Below are 20,615 nucleotides of genomic sequence, written 5' to 3'. Positions count from 1 at the left end.
GACAAAAAATTAAAAATTAGCCAGGTGTGGTGGCAGGCATCTGTGATCCCTACTACTCAGGAAGCTGAGAGAGAAGGGTCACTTGACCTTAGAAGGCTGAGGCTGCACTGAGCTATATCTGGATTACTCAACTCCAGCCCGGACAACACAGTGAGAGCTTGTCTATGTTAGGAGGGATCTGCTCTCATGAATGGATTAATGCCATTATTGAAAGAGTGGGTTCACTTATTCTTGTTTTCTTTCTCTCTCTCTGTGCCCTGTCACAGTTCACTGACACAGCAAGAAGATCCCTGGCCAGGCGCAGTGGTTCATGCCTGTAATCTTAGCACTTTGGGAGGTGGAGGCAGGTGGATCTCTTGAGCCGAGAAGTTCAAGACCAGCCTTGGAAACATGATGAAACTTCGCCTCTACCAAAATATACAAAAATTAACCAGTCTCATAACTCAGTCTCTAAATAACTAGGTAGGTAGGTAGGTGAATGGATGGATGGATGGATAGATGGATGCATAGATAGAAAGATAGATTTCTTTTTGAGACGGAGTCTCCCTCTGTTGCCCAGGCTGGAGTGCAGTGGTGCAATCTCAGCTCACTGCAACCTTCGCCTCCTGGGTTCAAGAGATTCTTTTGAGTCAGCCTCCCAAGTAGCTGAGACAAATAGCTGGGGTTACAGGCATATGCTGCCATGCTTGGCTAATTTTTGTATTTTTTTTTTTTTAAGTAGAGACGGGGTTTTGCCATGTTGGCCAGGCTAGTCTCGAACTCCTGACCTCAGGTGATCCGCCCACCTTGGCCTCCTAAAGTGCTGGGATTAAAGGGGTAAGCCACTGCGCCAGCCTGATAGATTTTTTTTTTTTTAAAAAGAAGACGATCCTTGAAAGATGCCAGCCCCTCAATCTTGGACTTTCAAGCCTCAGAACTCTGAAGGAAATAAATTTCTCTTCCGTATAAATTACCCAGTTTGTAGTATTCTGTTATAGTGGCTCAAAGCAGACTAAAAACCAGAACTGCCAAGTGAGTGTCTGCCCTGGGAAGGCAGGGACCATGTTTCTCTTTTTTACTTTTGTATTCCCAGCACCCAGCACAGCACAATGTGAGCACATAGTAGATGCTAAGGAAAAAAATACAGAGTAAATGTCAAATAAGTGAATGAATAAAGGAATGAGCAAACAAATATTCTCTCTTTTGCCAATGCCCTTTTTGTCTCTTGCCAGGATAAAACAGATTCCTAACAGACCTCTCATTCCCCCGTCCAATTTATTTTCCACATTTGGGTTAGAATGATCATTCTGAAAAAAAAAAAAAAGTAATCATGACACGTTCCAGTTTGAAACCAATGCCTGTGCATTTCCCACAACACAAACTACAGACTTGGCATAGCTTCAAGGCCCTTCATGATTGATCTCCTGTCCACCTCTTCTCTCACCCTCCCACCCCGCACTGACACTCAACTCCAGCGCTGCTGAGCGATTCCTGGTTCTTCCCACAGATCGGGCTCTCTCTTGGCCAGGCGTCCCCAAACTTTTTACACAGGGGGCCAGTTCACTGTCCCTCAGACCGTTGGAGGGCCACCACATACTGTGTTCCTCTCACTGACCACCAATGAAAGAGGTGCCCCTTCCTGAAGTGCGGCGGGGGGCGGGATAAATGGTCTCAGGGGGCCGCATGCGACCCTCGGGCCGTAGTTTGAGGACGCCTGCTCTCGGCACTGGGCCTTTTCACATGCCCCTCCCCCCCTTCTCCTCTGCCTGGCCCGCTCACACTGATCTTCAGGACTCAGCTTAGGAGTCACTTCTCCCAAGGAACCACCTCTGAGCTCACAGTTCCCTGGTGAACAGAAGTAGGTCCCTCTCTATGGCTCCTATTGCCCCACATGCCTCCAATGGGCCTTCAGTCACAGCACGCATCAGCCTGTAGATGCCCACCCTGAGAGTCAGTTCCAGTGCTCTTGAGAATTCAAGAGCAAAGTCATTCTTCTTTTTCTTATATATGTATTTTTTCTTTTGCTTTTTTATTTCTTTCCACATTCGAAAAAGTGGAGAGCTGGGTAGCCCTCACAATACCCTCAGTCTCTCTCTTGCTTCCCCTAACCCAACTGGGAAAGTTTCTCAGGCCTTCAGGCAGGCAGGAACTGCAACATTTATCTGGTTCTCTTTTACCGACTAATAATCTTTGTTTATTTTACTGATGAATTTAGTTCATTTACTGATATATCTGTATTTATTTCTACCATGGTATTTTGCCCCACCTCTCGATTTTTTTTTTTTTTTTTTTTTTTTTTTTTTTAATATGGAGTCTCCCTCTGTCACCCAGGCTGGAGTGCAGTGGCACGATCTTGGCTCACTGCAACCTCTACCTCCCAGGTTCGAGTGATTCTTCTGCCTCAGCCTCCCACGTAGCTGGGACTACAGGCACACACCACCACACTCGGCTAATTTTTGTCTTTTTAGTAGAGGCAGGATTTCACCATGTTGGCCAGGTTGGAATCAAACTCCTGACCTCAGGTGATCCGCCCACCTTGGCCTCCCAAAGTGCTGGGATTACAGGGGTGAGCCACAGCACCCAGCCTTTGGATCGTTTTTCCTCTTTTGAAGTGGGGTTGTTCCCTCACACCCCACTCTCCCATTACAATTCTGGAAATTTTCGGTTACAGATACTGCCAGGGCAGGCATCAGCTCCTACAGATGCTTATTCCAATGCAGTCCCATTTTCATGTGGCTTCTGGAGCAAAAACATACCCCCTTAACTTTCCTGTAAGCCATGAAGTGCAAAGTCTTTCAATCCTAGCACAATGGCTTGAGTGAGAAGATAAACAGAGGAACAGTGAGATTGTTAACAAAGAGCTATTTTCCAAGGGTTTTGAGGACAATTGAGATTACTGATGGCAATCCTGTGTTAATATTTCAGCAGCCACCTTACATTGAGTGTCTGTGGTGAGAGAGAACAGGACAGGCACTGGAAACGGAGGAGGGGCAGGGCCCTGCTAGAGTCCCGATGAGCCTAACCTGAATGAGGAAGAATAATTAACTTCATTTCTGCCCCTTAAGCTACATTCTACCTTTAAAGTATAACTAGGAAATTATACATGTTTTACCATATTGTTTATTCTAGAAAAATTTTGGGACTACATTGTTTTTCATAGAATAATTCTATTTTTAAACATTGGTATTTAAAAGAACCCAGCCATGGCCAGGCATGGTGGCTCACGTTTATAATCCCAGCACTTTGGGAGGCTAGGGCGGATGGATCACTTGAGGCCAGGAGTTCGAGACCAGACTTGGCAACAGGGCAAAACCCTATCTCTACCAAAAATACAAAAATTAGCTGGGTGTGGTGGGATGCACCTGTGGTCCCACACTTGGGAGGCTGAGACAGAAAGACCACTTGAGCACAGGTCAAGGCTGCAAGGAGCCAGGATTGAGCCATTGCACTCTCAAGCCTGGGTGACAGTGTGAGACCCTGCCTTAAAAAAATAAATTTACCTTTTGATTTAGCAATTTCATTTCTGGGTATAAACCCCAAATAATTGAAAGCAGGAACTGCAACACACACTTTCCATACACCACATTCACACAGCATTATTCATGGTAGCTAAAATGTGGAAGCAACCCAAATGTCTACCAACAGATAAACGGATAAACAAAATGTGGCTCGCCGGGCGCGGTGGCTCACACCTGTAATCCCAGCACTTTGGGAGCCCGAGGCGGGTGGCTCACGAGGTCAAGAGATCAAGACCATCCTGGTCAACAAGGTGAAACCCCGTCTCTACTAAAAATACAAAAAGTTAGCTGGGCATGGTGGCGCGTGCCTGTAATCCCAGCTACTCAGGAGGCTGAGGCAGGAGAATTGCCTGAACCCGGGAGGCGGAGGTTGCGGTGAGCTGAGATCGTGCCATTGCACTCCAGCCTGGGTAACAAGAGCGAAACTCTGTCCCAAAAAAAAAAAAAAAAAAAATGTGGCACATATGCATCATGGAATGTAAAGTCATTTGGCCTTACAAAGGAAGGTAATTCTGACACATGTACGAACCTTGAAGATATATGCTGAGTGAAACAAGCCAAATGCAAAATACAATAGCATTCTGCTTATAGGAGGTGCCTAGAGTAGGCACATTCACAGAAACAGAAAGCAAAATGGTGGTTAGGAAGGGCTGTGGGGAGGGGAATGCAGTTTCAGTTTGGGAAGATGAATTTCTGCAGATGGATGGTGATGATGGTTGCATAACAAGGTACATGTACTTAACATTACTCAATTGTACACTTAAAATGGTTAAGATGGTAAATTTTTGTTATGTGTATATTTCCCTGAGGAACAAAAACAAGAACCCAGAACTAGTCTCGATTGTGAAGCAGTCTCTTTTCTTTTTTAATTTCTTTCTTTCTTTCTTTCTTTTTTTTTTTTTTTGAGATGAAGTTTGTCTCTTGTTGCCCAAGCCGGAATGCAATGGAGTGATCTCCACTCGCTGCAACCTCTGCCTCCCAGGTTCAAGCAATTCTCCTGCCTTAGCCTCCTTAGTAGCTGGGATAGGCACGCACCACCACACCCGGCTAATTATTTTTTTGTAATTTTAGTAGAAACAGGGTTTCACCATGTTGACCAGGCTGGTCTTGAAATCCTGACCTCAGGTGATCCACCCGCCTCGGTCTCCCAAAGTGCTGGGATTACAGGCGTGAGCTACTGTGCATGGCCCAAAGTCTCTTGTCTAATGTGAAGAATCCCACCTCCTCCTTCAACCATTCTGTGTGGAAGTTCAGGTGTGTCTCATTGGACGGCCTTACACCAGGCACACCTGTGATAGGTTTTGCTCTGGGAGCTGCACATTTGCAACCACTTCCTCGAGGAGATTCTCTAATAGTCTCATTCACAGACATTTCATTTTGTGCTTGTATCTAAAAATTACTTTGAGAGTCATAGTCATTTACTCACCTCCATCGCTACGTGTTGACACTTGTGTGACAGCCAACCTTCTGTTTAATAATGGCATTCTGCAATTACTGGATACGCGGTCCCCCCTCACAGCAGAACAGGGGCGTGGGAAATTCATGCTCTTTTCAGCCATAGGTTGGAGTGTCCGGGCTCTGACTCACCCATGCACAAAGCTGCTTTATCTCTCCTCCTCCCTCGCGCTATGCCCTCCCCATCCCTTCCTCTGTAGAAGCCAGGTGCTGAGATAAAAGTGGGCACACTGTTCCCCAACCGCTGGTAGGCTGCGGAATTAGGAGCTCGCTTGGAACTCACAGCGCGACCCTGATAAGCTTGGCGCATGCGCCGTGACGTTCATCCCAGGCGCTCGGAGCCCTTAGGAAGCACTAATTTAGCAACCTCCTGCGTGCCCGAGGAAGTGATCCCGGCTTGTCAAAGTCGAGAAAACCGTGGCACATCGGGGGCCAATGTCATGAAAAGTATCTTGTAAAGGGATGATCCTACAAGAACTCAGGACTTAACGTGTTATTTTCTAACCCTTCCATCCCCATCCTTCTTCCTGTTTTTTTCTGGAATTCAGCTCATATTTTCAACGAGTAGGGGAAACAGATTAACAATTCAGTACAAAATATGATCCACAAACAGCAACCCACTACTTCCAGACAGCCCAGACAATCCAAGTTCTGGCGACTTTTAGCAAAGCTTGTCCTCCTTAACTCTCCCAGGAGTATCTGATCTCTCAGGTTTTGTTTCTTACAGGGCCAGCACCCTTTTGGAAGACCATTGACTCAGGTTGTAAGACTCAGTGTTTCTCAAACTTAAATGTGCATAAAAGTCACGAGGGATCTTGTTAAGCTGCAGCACCTGATCCAATCGGTCTGGGAGGAGCCTGAGGTGCGGATCTCTCCGAGACTGCTGCTAGTCTATGGACCACACTTTGAGTAGAAACGAGCTGGACCTAGGAAGCCACCTGTAGACAATACTCTTCTTGATAAATGACATCTGGAGCCTGACAGTTTCTTCCCTCACTTTCAGCTTTCTGTTAACTAAATTATTGTGCACCTTTAATTATTCCACATATAATTCTTCTGACTCTTTTGAGTTTTGCAAACCACCTAATGTTAGCACATCACAGCCCTGTGTAGAGGTAAGAAAATCATGCTTGTTTAAAAGCCTGTACTAACCTGGGAGACAGTATTATCTCTGATTGCACTCCACATAATTAATAGACATGCTTCTTTAAAGAGTAGTGCCAAATATAATTGTTTGCTAAGCAACATTCCAATGTGATAGACTGAAAAAAGAACAAAATTTATAGGAGGTCATTTGGGAACAAAAAGAAAAATTACCTTTCAAAACAACCATACCATATGTCTCAAGTACATAGTCCAGGCATCTAAGAGGTTTTACAATATAGTTAGTGTCTGATATGACCTTTCACCTCCACCACGTTATTTATTGGCCCTGTGGTTGTCATGGTAACACTGATAACCAGCTTCTCAATGCCCAAGGAATGCCAGAGTCATCAAAGCAATCTCAGTTTTTAAGTCTTCCAGCCTGTCACCCTATAAACTAAGAGCAGTTGAGGCTCTGAGGCACACTTTCTAAATAAGAGGGTAAATGGCAAAACAGGAGCCTCCCCAGAGTGAAGACCTCAAGGTCCGGGACAGGAGACCATTACCAAAGGAGGAGCCTTGGTTGTGCTTCTCTGGTCCAGACACCAACTGTGCCGCCCCTAGGATGAGGACAAAGTTTGCATCCGGCAGCATCTTACTGCCCACCAGCACCTCCCTGGATGAGTCTGCATGGTGAGGACCATGAGACGGGGCTGTTAACTCATCCATCATGTTCCACCCTAGGGTGGGTGGAAGAACAGGAGGAGGCTGAGGGGTGAGTAAGCAGCTCCCTTGGCTCTGGCTTCCTCTGTGCAGCAGATTTTCATTCTCTGCACAGACTCTCCTACAGCCTGACAACATAAAACTTCGCTTGGTTCTTTAGTATTGGGAAATATTTCACCTGTACTGAAAAGTGCAGCTAATATTGCAAATATGTCTGTTCCAGCTTTATCAAACATCAACATTAATTTTGTTTAAAAGAAACAAACCTGTAAAGGTATTGTTAATATTCTCCGGGTGCTCCTCCCAATCCTCTTTCTGTTCCTCTTTCCAGAGCTAACTACTATCTTGACTTTGCTATTTATCATTCCCCTGCATATTTTATGCTATTGCTTCATATGTTATATGATAATAAAAATGTTATTGTTTTGCATGTCTTTATAGAAACAGTGTCACACTGTAAGCATCCACTTGCAAACTTGAATTTTTTCACTCAACATTGTTTGTGAGATGTATCCATGTTGACACGTGCAACTCTAGTTCATTCTTTTTTTTTTTTGAGATGGAGTCTCGCTCTGTGGCCCAGGCCACAGAGCAGTGGTGCGATATCTCAGCTCACGGCAACCTCTGCCTCCCAGATTCAAGTGATTCTCCTGTGCCAGCCTCCAGAGTAGCTGGGATTATAGGCACCCACTATCATGCCCAGCTAATTTTTGTGTTTTTAGTAGAGATGGGGTTTCACCATGTTGGCCAGGCTGATCTTGAACTCCTGACCTCCAGTGATCCACCTGCCTTGGATTCCCAAAGTCCTGGGGTTACAGGTGTGAGCCACTGCACCCAGCCGAATTCATTCATTTTTTTCTTTTTCTTTTTTTTAAAGTCATTCATTTTTACTTGCTGAATAGTAATCCACTGTATGAAGAAAAACAATTTACTTGTTCATCCTCCTATCCAAGGGCATTTAAATGTCTGACTCTTTGGAGTCTAATTTGCAAACCACGCTAATGTTAGCACATCACAACAACACTGTATAGAGGAAAGAAAGTCATGCTGGTTTAAAAGCCTATATAAACTAAGGAGACAGTATTAACTCTGATTGCACTCCACCTAATTAATAGGCATGCTCTAATAGATAAGTAAGTTTTTGCTTAAATGTTTCACTCTTTAAAATAAGGTGTTCACGAACATACTTGTAAATGTCTCCCTGTGCCCATGTCCCCAGGTTTCCTACCTAGGACTGGAATTGTTGGGACAGAAATTAGGCGTATCTTTAACTCAGCTAGATGCTGCTGCCAATTAATTTGCTCTTCCAACATGTGCCAACTCACAATTCCGCCAGCACTGAAGTGAGTAACTGTCTCCTATCTCTCTACATCTTCACCAATACTTAGAATAGTCAGACATTTTATTTTCTGGTAGCCTCGTGGAAAGGAAATGATAACCCTACCCCTTTTACTCATTTATGTATCTTCCTTCTTTCTTTCTCTCTCTCTCTCTCTCTCTGTCTCTCTTCTTTCTTTCTTTTCTTTTTTTGCTAGGGTCTTGCTCTGTTGCCCAGGCTGGAGTGCAGTGGAATGAACACGGCTTCCTGTAGCCTCAACCTCTCACGCTCAAGCAATCCTCCTGAAGTAGCTGGGACTGCAGATGCACACCACCACATCCAGGTAATTTTTGTATTTTTTTGTAGAGACAGGGTTTCACCATGTTGCCCAGGCTGGTCTAGAACTCCTGAGCTCAAGTGATCTGCTTGCCTCAGCCTCCCAAACTGTTGGGATTGCAAGCATGAGCCACTGTGCCTGGCCTATTTATTTCTTTATTTTTAATTTTTTCACCTTTATACTTTGTCAAGGCATATGTGACAAAAATTGTCTATATTTAAAGTGTGCATCATGATATATATATATAAATGATTACCACTTTCAAGCTAATTAATATATCTATCAGCTCACGTTGTTGCCCTTGTGTGTGTGCTGAGAACACTTAATATCTATTGCCACAAATTTCAAGTACACAATATAGTATTAACTATGCCACCATTCTGTATATATGGTCTCCATTCACCACTTTTTAAAAACAGCTTTATTGAGATATAATTTATATACCATACAATTTACCCACTGAAGGTGTATAATTCAATGACTTTTAGTATATTCCCAGAGCTGAGTGTCATAATCAATTGTAGAATATTTTCATTACCCCCAAAAGAAATTTCATTCCTCTTAGCTGCCACCTATAATTCCTCTCTTCTCTCTCACCATCTCCCCTGCCTGACGTAATCACGGATCCACTTCCTATTGCTATAGATTTGCCTATTCTGGACTTTTTATATAAATAGAATCATACTTTCATTTTCTTCACAAATTCCTATAACCTGAAATGTAACACTTCACATCTTTTTTTAAATATTGAAAAATATTTCAATATTTTATTGGTACCTATTTTAAGTTTCCATTTCCCTAATTGCTTGTTAAGTCTAGCAGTGTTTTCGAATGTTTATTGGCTACTTGGGATTCCTTTTTTTTTTTTTTTTTTTTTTTTTTCTGAGACAGGGTCTCACTCTGTCACCCAGGCTGGAGTGCAGTGGCGGAATCTCGGCTCACTGCAACCTCTGCTTCCCAGGTTCAAGCAATTCTCCTGCCTCAGTCTCTTGAGTAGTTGGGACTACAGCTGTGTGTCACCATGCCCAGCTAATTTTTGTATTTTTAGTAAAGACAGGGTTTCACCATGTTGACCAGAATAGTCTCTATCTCTTGACCTCCTGATCCACCCACCTAGACCTCCCAAAGCACTGAAATTATAGGCTTGAGCCACCTCACCTGGCCTTCTCTTCCTCTATAAGTGCCAATTGTCATTATTTCATCCAATTTTTGTTAGGATTGCTTATCTTCTCCTTATTTGTAGGAATTCGCTAATTAATTATATATTGATCCTTTTTGGTTATATATGTTGTAGTTCTTGTTGGACAGCCATCCTCCCTAGAGTTCTGTGTTCCTGAAACTTCTGGACCTTTCTGAGCAACCGCGAGTGACACGCTAAAAAGATAAAGAATGCCTCCTTCCCCCGCCCCCCAACAATTGCCTTGCATTCCAAAGAGTTGTAAAATCCCAGAGGTCTTCCTCTCCTTTCCCCCAAGTGGATTTGTGTATTTGCATTGAGGATCAAAGGTCTCTCCGTCCACATCCGGTGTGGGAGGGAGGCACAGAGGTGCCAGCAGTATCTGGTTGTGCTCTGAGATGCATCATTTCCAAGCTCTTGTCTATGGTACAGATGCCTATATGTGCAGGGTATATCTGTGTCACACTGTGCTGCCCTGTGGGAAATTGAGGCATGGGGAATTGGCAATCAGACTGCTAGTCGAGCAAATAATTGGTCTGTTTTCTGATCCAGAAACCCTGTGTTTCCAGACAGGATAAATAAATGAATATAGATATAAAAGCCAAACAGATGTCTTCTACTAGTTTGTAGCTTGTCTTTTCCCATCATTTGTGTTGTCTTTTTAAATATATTGTGGTATCATATTTTTATATACATAAATTTTGCATACATGAAATTTACCATCATAACTTTTTTTCCCTCCCGAGACGGAGTTTCACTCTTCTTGCCCAGGCTGGAGTGCAATGGTGCAATCTCGTCTCACTACCACCTCCGCCTCCCAGGTTTAAGCGATTCTCTTGCCTCTGCCTTCGGAGTAGCTGAGATTACAGGCATGTGCCACCAAGCCCAGCTAATTTTATATTTTTATAGAGATAGGGATTCTCCCTGTTGGTCAGATTGGTCTCGAACTCCCAACCTCAGGTCATCTGCCTGCCTCGGCCTCCCAAAGTGCTGGGATTACAGGCATGAGCCACTGTGCCCAGCTCATATGACCTATTTTTAACTGCACAGCTCAGTGGCATTAAGTACTTTCACAATTTTGGGCAACCAGCACTAAAATCCATCTCCTGAATTTCTTCTTCTTCACAAACAGAAACTGTCCCCATAAAACACTAAGTCCCCTTTCTCCCCTCCCCACGGTGCCCTGGCGACCATCATTCTACTTTCTATCTCTATGAGTTGTACTGCTTTAAGAACCTGATCTAAGTGTAATGATAATATTTGTCCTTGTGTGTCTGGCTTATTTCACTAAGCATAATGTCCTCAAGATTCATCCATGTTGTAGCATGTGTCAGAATGCCCTTGTTTTAAAAAATTGTGGTAAAATACATATCACATAAAATTTACATCAGGCCCAAGGCAATGGTTCATGCCTGTAACCCTAGCACTTTGGGAGACCAAGGCAGGAAGATCGCCTGAGGCCAGGAGTTGGAAACCAGCCTGGGCAACATAGTGAGACCCCCTCCCCTACAAAATAAGAAAAATTAGCTGAGCATGGTAGTATGCCCCAGTGGTCCCAGTTACTCAGGAGGCTGAGGTGGCAGGATCACTTGAGCCCATGATCACACAACAGCACTCCAGCCTGGGCAAGAGAACATGACCCCGTCTGAAAAAAAATTTTTTTAGGCCGGGCGCGGTGGCTCACGCCTGTAATCCCAGCACTTTGGGAGGCTGAGGCGGGTGGATCACGAGGTCAACAGATTGAGACCATCCTGGTCAACATGGTGAAACCCCGTCTCTACTAAAAACACAAAAAATTAACTGGGCATGGTGGCATGTGCCTGTAATCCCAGCTACTCAGGAGGCTGAGGCAGGAGAATTGCCTGAACCCAGGAGGCGGAGGTTGTGGTGAGCCGAGATCGCACCATTGCACTCCAGCCTGGGTAACAAGAGTGAAACTCCGTCTCAAAAAAAAAAAAAAAGAAAGAAATTTTTAAAGCAGAGTCTTGAAGAGATATTTGTCCACTGATGTTCACAGCAGCATTCTTCACAGTAACCAGAAGATAAAAACAAGCCAAGTATTACATATGGATAGTACAATATTCAAACCTAATATTGAAATATTTCAGGCTATAAAAAGAAGGAAATTCTTATAGTCTACAACATGGACGAATCTTGGAAAACGTTATGCTCAGTGAAATAGGTCAATCACAAAAGGACAAATACTGTATGACTCTACTTATGTGAGATTCCTAGAATAGTCAGATTGATAGACACAGAAAGTAGAATGCGCGCTGTCAGGGGTTAGAGGGAGGACAAACGGGGCGCTATTGTTTAATGGGTACACAGTTTCACTTTTAGAAGATGAAAAAGTTCTGGGCCGGGTGCAGTGGCTCACGCCTATAATCCTGACACTTTGGGAGGCCGGGGTGGGTGGATCACCTGAGGCCAGGAGTTCAAGACCAGCCTGGCCTACGTGGCAAAACCCCATCTCTACTAAAAATACCAAAATTAGCCGGGTTGGTGGTATGCACCTGTAAGCCCAGCTACGTGGGAGGCTGAGGCAGGAGAACCTCTTGAACGCAGGAGGTGGAGGTTGCAGTGCCCTGAGATTGTACCAGTGTACTCCAGCCTAGGTGACAGAAAGAGATTCCATTTAAAAAAAAAAAAAAAAAAAGTTCTGGCAGTGGAGGGTGGTGATGGTTATATGACAGTGTGAATGTACTCAATGCCACTGTCTTGTGAGAACCACAAAAACGCTGAGCCAGAAAAACTTCATCTAAACCCCTCTCCTGAGAGCCCTGTCCAAATTCTCACATGGCTTCTAGCAGCCTACAGCCTGACCCCGGGGAAAATCCAGCCTCCCTTGAGTTCCTGTCTGGAAAATCTCAAGGCTGACAACTGATCTGACTGTTCCAGGCACCTGATGATAGGCCCCTGACCTCCATTTCTTAGTGCATTTACTTTGAGAAAAAAAAAAGAAAGAAAAGTTTACAACTGTAAATAAATCTTCCCTCACTCCTCTTTTTTTTTTTTTTTTTTTTTTTTTTTTTTTTTTGCGACAGAGTTTCTCTCTTCTTGCACAGGCTGGAGTGCAATGGCGTGATCTTGGCTCACTGCAACCTCTGCCTCCCAGATTCAAGCGATTCTCCTGCCTCAGCCTCCCAAACCAGCTGGGATTACAGACACCTGCCACCACACTCAGCTAATTTTGTATTTTTAGTAGAGATGGGGTTTCACCATGCTGGTCAGGCTAGTCTCGAACTCCTGACCTCAGACGACCCACCTGCCTTGGCCTCCCAAAGTTCTGAGAATACAGGCATGAGCCCCCATGCCCGGCCTCCTCTCGCCCCTTCCCCCTTTGCATTCCTAGTCCTTCTCTTCTCTCCCTCCTACGGAACACCTTTCTTTATTCCTTTACCATGCATTTTTTTTCATTCCCTGTTTGCCAAGGTGCACAATCATCATTGCCAAATTAACTCATCCTGGAAAAAATTGAAAAGTTGGCCTACCCAAGCTTAATTTGAATAGTCATTTTTGCCATGAGGTTTATTGAAACCCTCCCTGCCCCCAATCTTGGGGAAGTGTGAAGCTGTGGTATTTTTCAAGCCCTGGCATACTGAGCTCAGGAAGCTCAATCTCTCTCTCTCTCTCTCTTTCTCTCTCTCTCTCTCTCTCTCTCTCTCTCTCTCTCTCTCTCTCCCTTTTTCTTTTAAGACTAGTTGAAGTTGGTCAAGTGAAGCGCCAGGAGTAGAGAAACGAGACTCTCTTAACAGAGATTAGAATCAGCAGCAACTGGACAATGTTTAGCTCCAGGTTAGATCTGGAGGAGCAGCCTGGCACGGTGGCTCATGCCTGTAATCCCAGCACATTGGAAGGCCGAGGCTTGCAGATCACAAGGTCAGGAGTTTGAGACCGGCCTGACCAACATGGTGAAACCCCGTGTCTGCTAAAAATATAAAAATTAGCCAAGTGTAGTGGTACATGCCTGTAATGCCAGCTACTCAAGAGCCTGAGGCAGGAGAATCACTTGAACCGGGAGGCAGAGGTTGCAGTGAGCCAAGATTGTGCCGCTGCGTTCCAGCCTGGGTGACAGAGGAAGACTCCATCTCAAAAAATAAAAAATAAAAAGATCCAGAGGAGCAGGACATCTAGGAAAAGTCATACACAAGTGCAGACACACAACACACACATATACATGTACATGCATGCGCCCTCCCAAGGAATCTCTGCTGGGAGTTTCTCCTGAGAGTCAGAGTAAACTAAACCAAATCATTAACACAAAAGATAAGGGCTCTCAGTCTTTCACTGCCATTTGATTTCTAGAGAGAATTCCACTCACAGGGGAGAGAAGGCTGAATTTACAAGAATGGCATCCTTAGGCGTGAAAGGTCAATTTCAGATCAGCTCCTGTTTAGAATATGAGGCCATTCTACTATGGCCTGAATGAAACTCATGTGGGTTTTAAAATTATATGTGGCTGCTGGTCATGGTGGCTCATACCTGTAATCCTAACACTTTGGGAGGCCAAGGCAGGAGGATCGCTTGAGACCAGAAGTTGGAGACCAGCCTGGCCAACATAGTGAGACCTTGTCTCTATAAATAATATAAAAGATAGCTGGGCATGGTGGTGCATACCTGTGATCTTGTCTACTTAGGAGGCTAAGGTGGAAGGATCATACAGCTGAGGCTGCAGTGAGCCGTGATGGTGCCATAAGCCATGATTGTACCACTGCACTTCAGCCTGGGCAACAGAGCAAGATACTGTCTCAAAAGAAAAAAACTAACAAAAAAATAAATTATACATGTCATTGCCCTATCAGTGGCTATAATGTTCTTTTTTATTTTTTGTTTGATTTATTTTTTATTTACTTATTTTTTTGAGACAGAGTCTCACTCTTTTCACCCAGGCTGGAATATAGTGGTATGATCTTGGCTCACTGCAACCTCTGCCTCCTGGGTTCAAGCGATTCTCGTGCCTCAGCCCCCCAAGTAGCTGGGATTGCAGGCACCTACCACCATGCCCAGCTAATGTTTATATTTCTAGTAGATACGGGGTTTCCACAAGTTGGCCAGGCTGGTCTCAAAGTCCTGACCTCAAGTGATCTGCCCACCTTGGCCTCTCAAAGTGCTGGGATTACAGGTAGGAGCCACCACGCCTGGCTGACACATTTTTTAAACTGCATCTTCTGCTTTGAGAGTAGCCGTGTCATCCCCCCCGGCACTATTGGGACAGTCCTAATTGGCCTCCCCTCCTCTCATCTAATCCACTCCAGTCCACCCGACACTGCAGTGCAGGCTGTCCTTTCTCCCACATTGCCTTGTCAGAACCCTGCTCCAGAACATTCTGTGACTCTCTGATACCGACAGGACAAAGTCCCAATTCTCAGCCTAGTGTGTGGACAGACGGGACATGCCACAGTTGGGTCCCTGGCTATCTCTTCACTGTCCTCCCACACACACCTGACTCCAGCCCAACAGGTTGACTCACTTTCGTCTGAACACCCCAAGGCACGCAAGCACCACACTCTCCACTGTCTGTCTAGAAGACTCTTCATTTCCTCATTCAACAAACATTCACAAAGTCCTCACTGTGTACCAGGAGGTACACTTCACAATGACACAGCTCGTGAGGGTGGTGGGCCCGGAATCAGGCAGCTGTGACCCCCGTGAGAAGTGATATGAGGCTGGGGGCTGGAGAGCAGAGTTAGGGGTTAGACAGAGAAAAGTAACTTCAGCCACGCTTGCCAACCACTTTCTAACAACTCTGTTAGGAATAGATATTGGTGGTCTGAAAAGGAGACAGAGAGCCAGGGAGTGACCAAGGTCTGAGGCAGGAAAATAGGGTCTGAGTCAAGGGAACATAAGGCCCATTCACACTTCCGCTATGAGTGTGACAGAAAATATCCTCTCCATAATAAATGACTTTGCAACCTTCGTTCGTCCTCTTCATTTACATAGGGCATACCCCAAGTCCTCTAGAAGATATTCAAACTCCTAGAAATTCTGTAACAGGGCCTTTGAGCCCCTATGCTCAAGCCCGCTCCCACACTGTGGAGTGTACTTTCATTTTTTCTCTTTTTTCTGTTCTGAGACACAGTCTCGCTCTGTCACCCAGGCTGGAGTGCAGTGGTGCAATCTGAGCTCACTGCAACCTCTGCCTCCTAGGTTCAAGCGATTCTCCTGCCTCAGCTTCCTGAGTAGCTGGGATTATAGGCACCCACCACCACGCCCAGCTAGTTTTTTTTTTTTTTTTGAGACGGAGTTTCGCCTTTGTTGCCCAGGCTGGAGTGCAATGGCGCGATCTCGGCTCACCACAACCTCCGCCTCCTGGGTTCAGGCAATTCTCCTGCCTCAGCCTCCTAAGTAGCTGGGATTACAGGCACACGCCACCATGCCCAGCTAATTTTTTTTTGTATTTTTAGTAGAGACGGGGTTTCACCATGTTGACCAGGATGGTCTCGATCTGTCGACCTCGTGATCCACCCGCCTCGGCCTCCCAAAGTGCTGGGATTACAGGCTTGAGCCACCGCGCCCGGCTTAATTTTTGTATTTTTAGTAGAGATGGGGTTTCACCTTGTTGGTCAGGCTGGTCTCGAACTCCTGACCTCGTGATCCGCCCACTCAGCCTCCCAAAGTGCTGGGATTACAGGCGTGAGCCATGGTGCCAGGCACTCATTTTCAATAAATTCCCTTCATTCCTTCCTTGCTTTGTTGGTGCATTTTGTCCAATTCTTTGTTCAAGACACCAAGAGCCTGGACACCCTCCACCAGTGACAGGTTTATATGCCATAGTGCACCTCACAAGGCCACCTCCACGCAGAACCTTCCCAGATCACCACCACCCTAAGTGACCACTTCTGGGGAACAGGGGCTCTTCCGTTCTGTGTTTCCTTCGGCCAGGAAAGGCATGTGGCCTTATTTGCAGTGTTTCTAAACCTTTGCATGCATGCGTGTTCCGTCTTGCTCCCCAGCTGGACATGTTCCTGTGGGCAGGGCATAGTTTCATCCACACTAATTTGTACAGTGTAGGCAGTCAATTAAAATATCTGCTGAATGAATAGTGAATGAATGTACTCATAGTGCCTGGCTATCTACCCAAAGCCATCCATCCAATAAATAACTACAACACATGGTAATTGTCTTTCTCACTTCCCAGGACTGCTGGTTCGATCAATTCATTTGTGTCCATAATAAGAATTGAACTCTTGAGATGAAAAACACTAAATTTTCCTGGCTGAAGAAACAAAGGCTTACAGCAGGGGTCCCCAACACCTGGCTGTGGACCAGTATCGATGTGGCCAGTTAGGAACGGGGCCGCACAGCAGGTGAGCGGAGGATGGGTGAGCATTACCGCCTGAGCTCCACCTCCTGTCAGATCAGCGGCCACATTAGAGTCTCAGAGGAGGGCAAGCCCTATTGTGAACTGTGCATGGGAGGGATCTAGGCTGCGTGCTCCTTAGGAGAATCTAACTAATGCCTGATGATCTGAGGTGGTACAGCGTCATCCTGAAACCATCCCCACGCTCCCATCCATGGAAAAAATTGCCTTCCACCGAACTGTTCCCTGGTGCCAAAAAGGCTGGGGATGGCTGGCTTACAGGCTACATTTCACCCGGTAGTAGAGGCTCCATGAATCTCTTCAATGTGTGTATAATGCCTCCTTTAAACTCAAAATATAAGCCGTGGAGAGCCCAGAACAAGGGAGAAAAACCCATGTTTCCTCTTGAAGTATCTTTGCCTTCTTGCAGTGTCTAAATGATCTCTGAGCACTGCATATGTTTCAAAAAATCAGAAGAAAAATCAGAGGAAATGTACAAAGTAATGTACAGCTCTGAGTTGGCCTCTCTCTGCAGGGTGGGGCTGGTGGCTCCTCCAACTCGTTCTCCAGGACACCAGAGGATGGAGGAGTGCCTCACTCAGCAATTAGGGCTCCTGGAGCCACACCCAGGCCCCCAGCACCCTCCTGCTTTTGTCCCTGGGAGAAAATGCTGCTGAGCACTGACAAAATCTGCAAAGAGATTAAAAATAATTGAGGGAGATCCTTGGTTTTGCTCCCCTTGCCCTTCCCTCGGGGCTGCAGCTGCCTGCTCCCAGGAGGTGCAGTGCAGGGTGGGAGGTGGCTTTCGGGAAGGGCAGTGGGCCTGCGTGACCACACCCTTCTTCTTTAAGGCTGTCCTCCTCCCCAGTTTGGGGATACTGCGTGTTTTCCTTTTCCTCCCAACTCTCCTCCTTGCCAGTTTTCTGACCCTACCACCCTCTCCCACCCGCCCCATGCTCACTGTCTTACCTACCTTGAAGGTTGACAACGTCATTCTCTTCCATTCTGACTCCTCAGCTTCTGTCTGGGTGACTCACTTATTTCTACGATGTTCAGTAACACCCCATAAGGGGTGACCCCCAAATCTTCACATCTGTTCCCACATCTGCCCCCTGATAGCTCCCAAAGGATCTCATTCTGTCTCCAGTTCTGCTCCTCCACTGATTTCCCATCTGGATGGGTTGGGCCACTGCCAGTTGCTGTCACAGTCCAAACCTGGGTGCCATCGACGACTCTGCCCCCCTCACTACAGCTACACGACCACCGCATGCTGTCTGGTCTTATGCTTCCCATCCCAGCTCCCACAGTCTCACCTCCTGTCCCCACTTCCTCACGAGCCTCCCTCCCATGGGGCTTCCCTGCCTCCAGTCTCTCTCTCAGTCCAATTTCCACATTTTGGCCAAAGGGATGTTTCTGAAACGCCAATCTGATGATGTTCTCTCCTACTCGTGTTCCTTCAGTGGAATCGTACTGCCCAGAGAAGTGACTTCTAAGCCTGATTGATACATCTGGGAGCTTTAAAAAAACAGAGATTCCCGCCAGGCGCGGTGGCTCACGCCTGTAATCCCAGCACTTTGGGAGGCCGAGGCGAGTGGATCACGAGGTCAGAGGTCGAGACCATCGTGGTCAACATGATGAAACCCCATCTCTACTAAAAATACAAAAAATTAGCTGGGCATGGTGGCGCGTGCCTGTAATCCCAGCTACTCAGGAGGCTGAGGCAGGAGAATTGCCTGAACCCAGGAGGCGGAGGTTGCGGTGAGCCGAGATCGCGCCATTGCACTCCAGCCTGGGTAACAAGAGCGAAACTCCGTCTCAAAAAAAAAAAAAGTGAGAGATTCTGAGGGCCTAAGAAGGGCTGAGTGGGGATCTCCAGGGACTCTTAGTGTAAGGTCCTTTAGGCTGACCGATGGCGCCATGGACACTATGTTAACCTCTGTGACCTGCACAGACACTCCAGATGAGTTCCTGGAGAATCTGAAGTAACTGGAAGACAAGAGGAAGAAATGAGGCCGGGTGCAGTGGCTCACGCCTATAATCCCAGCACTTAGGGAGGCTGAGGCAGGTGGATCACGAGGTCAAGAGATCGAGACCATCCTGGGCAACATGGTGAAACCCTGTCTCTACTAAAAATACAAAAATTAGCTGGGCATGGTGGCGCGTGCCTGTAATCCCAGCTACTCAGGAGGCTGAGACAGGAGAATTGCCTGAACCCAGGAGGCGGAGGTTGCGGTGAGACGAGATCGCGCCATTGCACTCCAGCCTGGGTAACAAGAGCGAAACTCCGTCTCCAAAAAAAAAAAAAAAAGAAAAAAGAAAAAAAAACCACAGAGATTCCCACTTGAACCCAGGAGATAGAAGTTGCAGTGAGCCGAGATCGTACCATTGCACTCCAGCCTGGGCAAGAAGAGTGAAAGTGTCCCAAAAGAAAAGAAAAGAAAAAGTGAGAGATTCTGGCCGGGCGCGGTGGCCCAAGCCTGTAATCCCAGCACTTTGGGAGGCCGAGGCGGGTGGATCACGAGGTCAAGAGATCGAGACCATCCTGGCCAATATGGTGAAACCCCGTCTCTACTAAAAATACAAAAAAAAAGTAGCTGGGCATGGTGGCACATGCCTGTAATCCCAGCTACTCAGGAGGCTGAGGCAGGAGAATTGCCTGAACCCAGAAGGCGGAGGTTGCAGTGAGCCGAGATCGCGCCATTGCACTCCAGCCTGGGTAACAAGAGCGAAACTCCGTCTCAAAAAAAAAAAAAGTGAGAGATTCTGAGGGCCTAAGAAGGGCTGAGTGGGGATCTCCAGGGACTCTTAGTGTAAGGTCCTTTAGGCTGACCGATGGCGCCATGGACACTATGTTAACCTCTGTGACCTGCACAGACACTCCAGATGAGTTCCTGGAGAATCTGAAGTAACTGGAAGACAAGAGGAAGAAATGAGGCCGGGTGCAGTGGCTCACGCCTATAATCCCAGCACTTAGGGAGGCTGAGGCGGGTGGATCACGAGGTCAAGAGATCGAGACCATCCTGGGCAACATGGTGAAACCCTGTCTCTACTAAAAATACAAAAATTAGCTGGGCATGGTGGCGCGTGCCTGTAATCCCAGCTACTCAGGAGGCTGAGACAGGAGAATTGCCTGAACCCAGGAGGCGGAGGTTGCGGTGAGACGAGATCGCGCCACTGCACTCCAGCCTGGGTAACAAGAGTGAAACTCTCTCAAAAAAAAAAAAAAAAAAAAAGAAAAGAAAAGAAAAGAGGAAGAAATGATAAACCCCTGCGGCACCTAATTTACTTTGAGACATTCTTCTATTGTTCCTTACTCCCGCCCCAACTGATACACTGGACTCTGTAACCAACCTTGGTCAATCTCATGACTCCAGACCCTAGGACCCGCGCCCCCCTCCCCCGCACCCCAGCTTGCAAACCTACGACTCCCTCCCAGCTTGCAAAAAACCACCCTAAACTGTAACTTCTGTAACTTTCCACTGCCCACCACCGACCTATAAAACCAACTCCTATCCCACCGCCCTCCACTGACTCTCTTTTCGGACTCAGCCCGTCGCACCCAGGTGAATAAACAGCCATGTTGCTCACACAAAACCTGTTTGGGGGATCTCTTTATTCAGAGCGTGCATTTTAACATTTGGTGCCAAAACCCAGACAGGGGTACTCCTTTGGGAGACTGATTCCCTGTCCCTGCACCCCTTCTGGGAAGAGGCCCACCTGAGACC

At 46.4% G+C, this 20,615-nt stretch overlaps 1 protein-coding gene across 1 annotated transcript in view; it reads right to left on the bottom strand.

Annotated features, from left to right (window-relative positions):
• Positions 1–5,220, bottom strand: part of DSP (desmoplakin) — a 125,567-nt gene extending 120,347 nt beyond the window's left edge. The window contains exon 1 of the mRNA XM_074398421.1: positions 4,924–5,220. The gene's annotated coding sequence lies outside the window, so the exon portion shown is untranslated. The remainder of the gene's footprint in view (positions 1–4,923) is intronic.
• Positions 5,221–20,615: the final 15,395 nt, after the last annotated feature.

Source organism: Saimiri boliviensis, chromosome 4, assembly GCF_048565385.1.
Source record: "Saimiri boliviensis isolate mSaiBol1 chromosome 4, mSaiBol1.pri, whole genome shotgun sequence".
Lineage (NCBI taxonomy): Eukaryota > Metazoa > Chordata > Mammalia > Primates > Cebidae > Saimiri > Saimiri boliviensis.
Note: the sequence above shows the minus strand (reverse complement) of the source record. Positions and strands in the feature narration are given on the sequence as shown.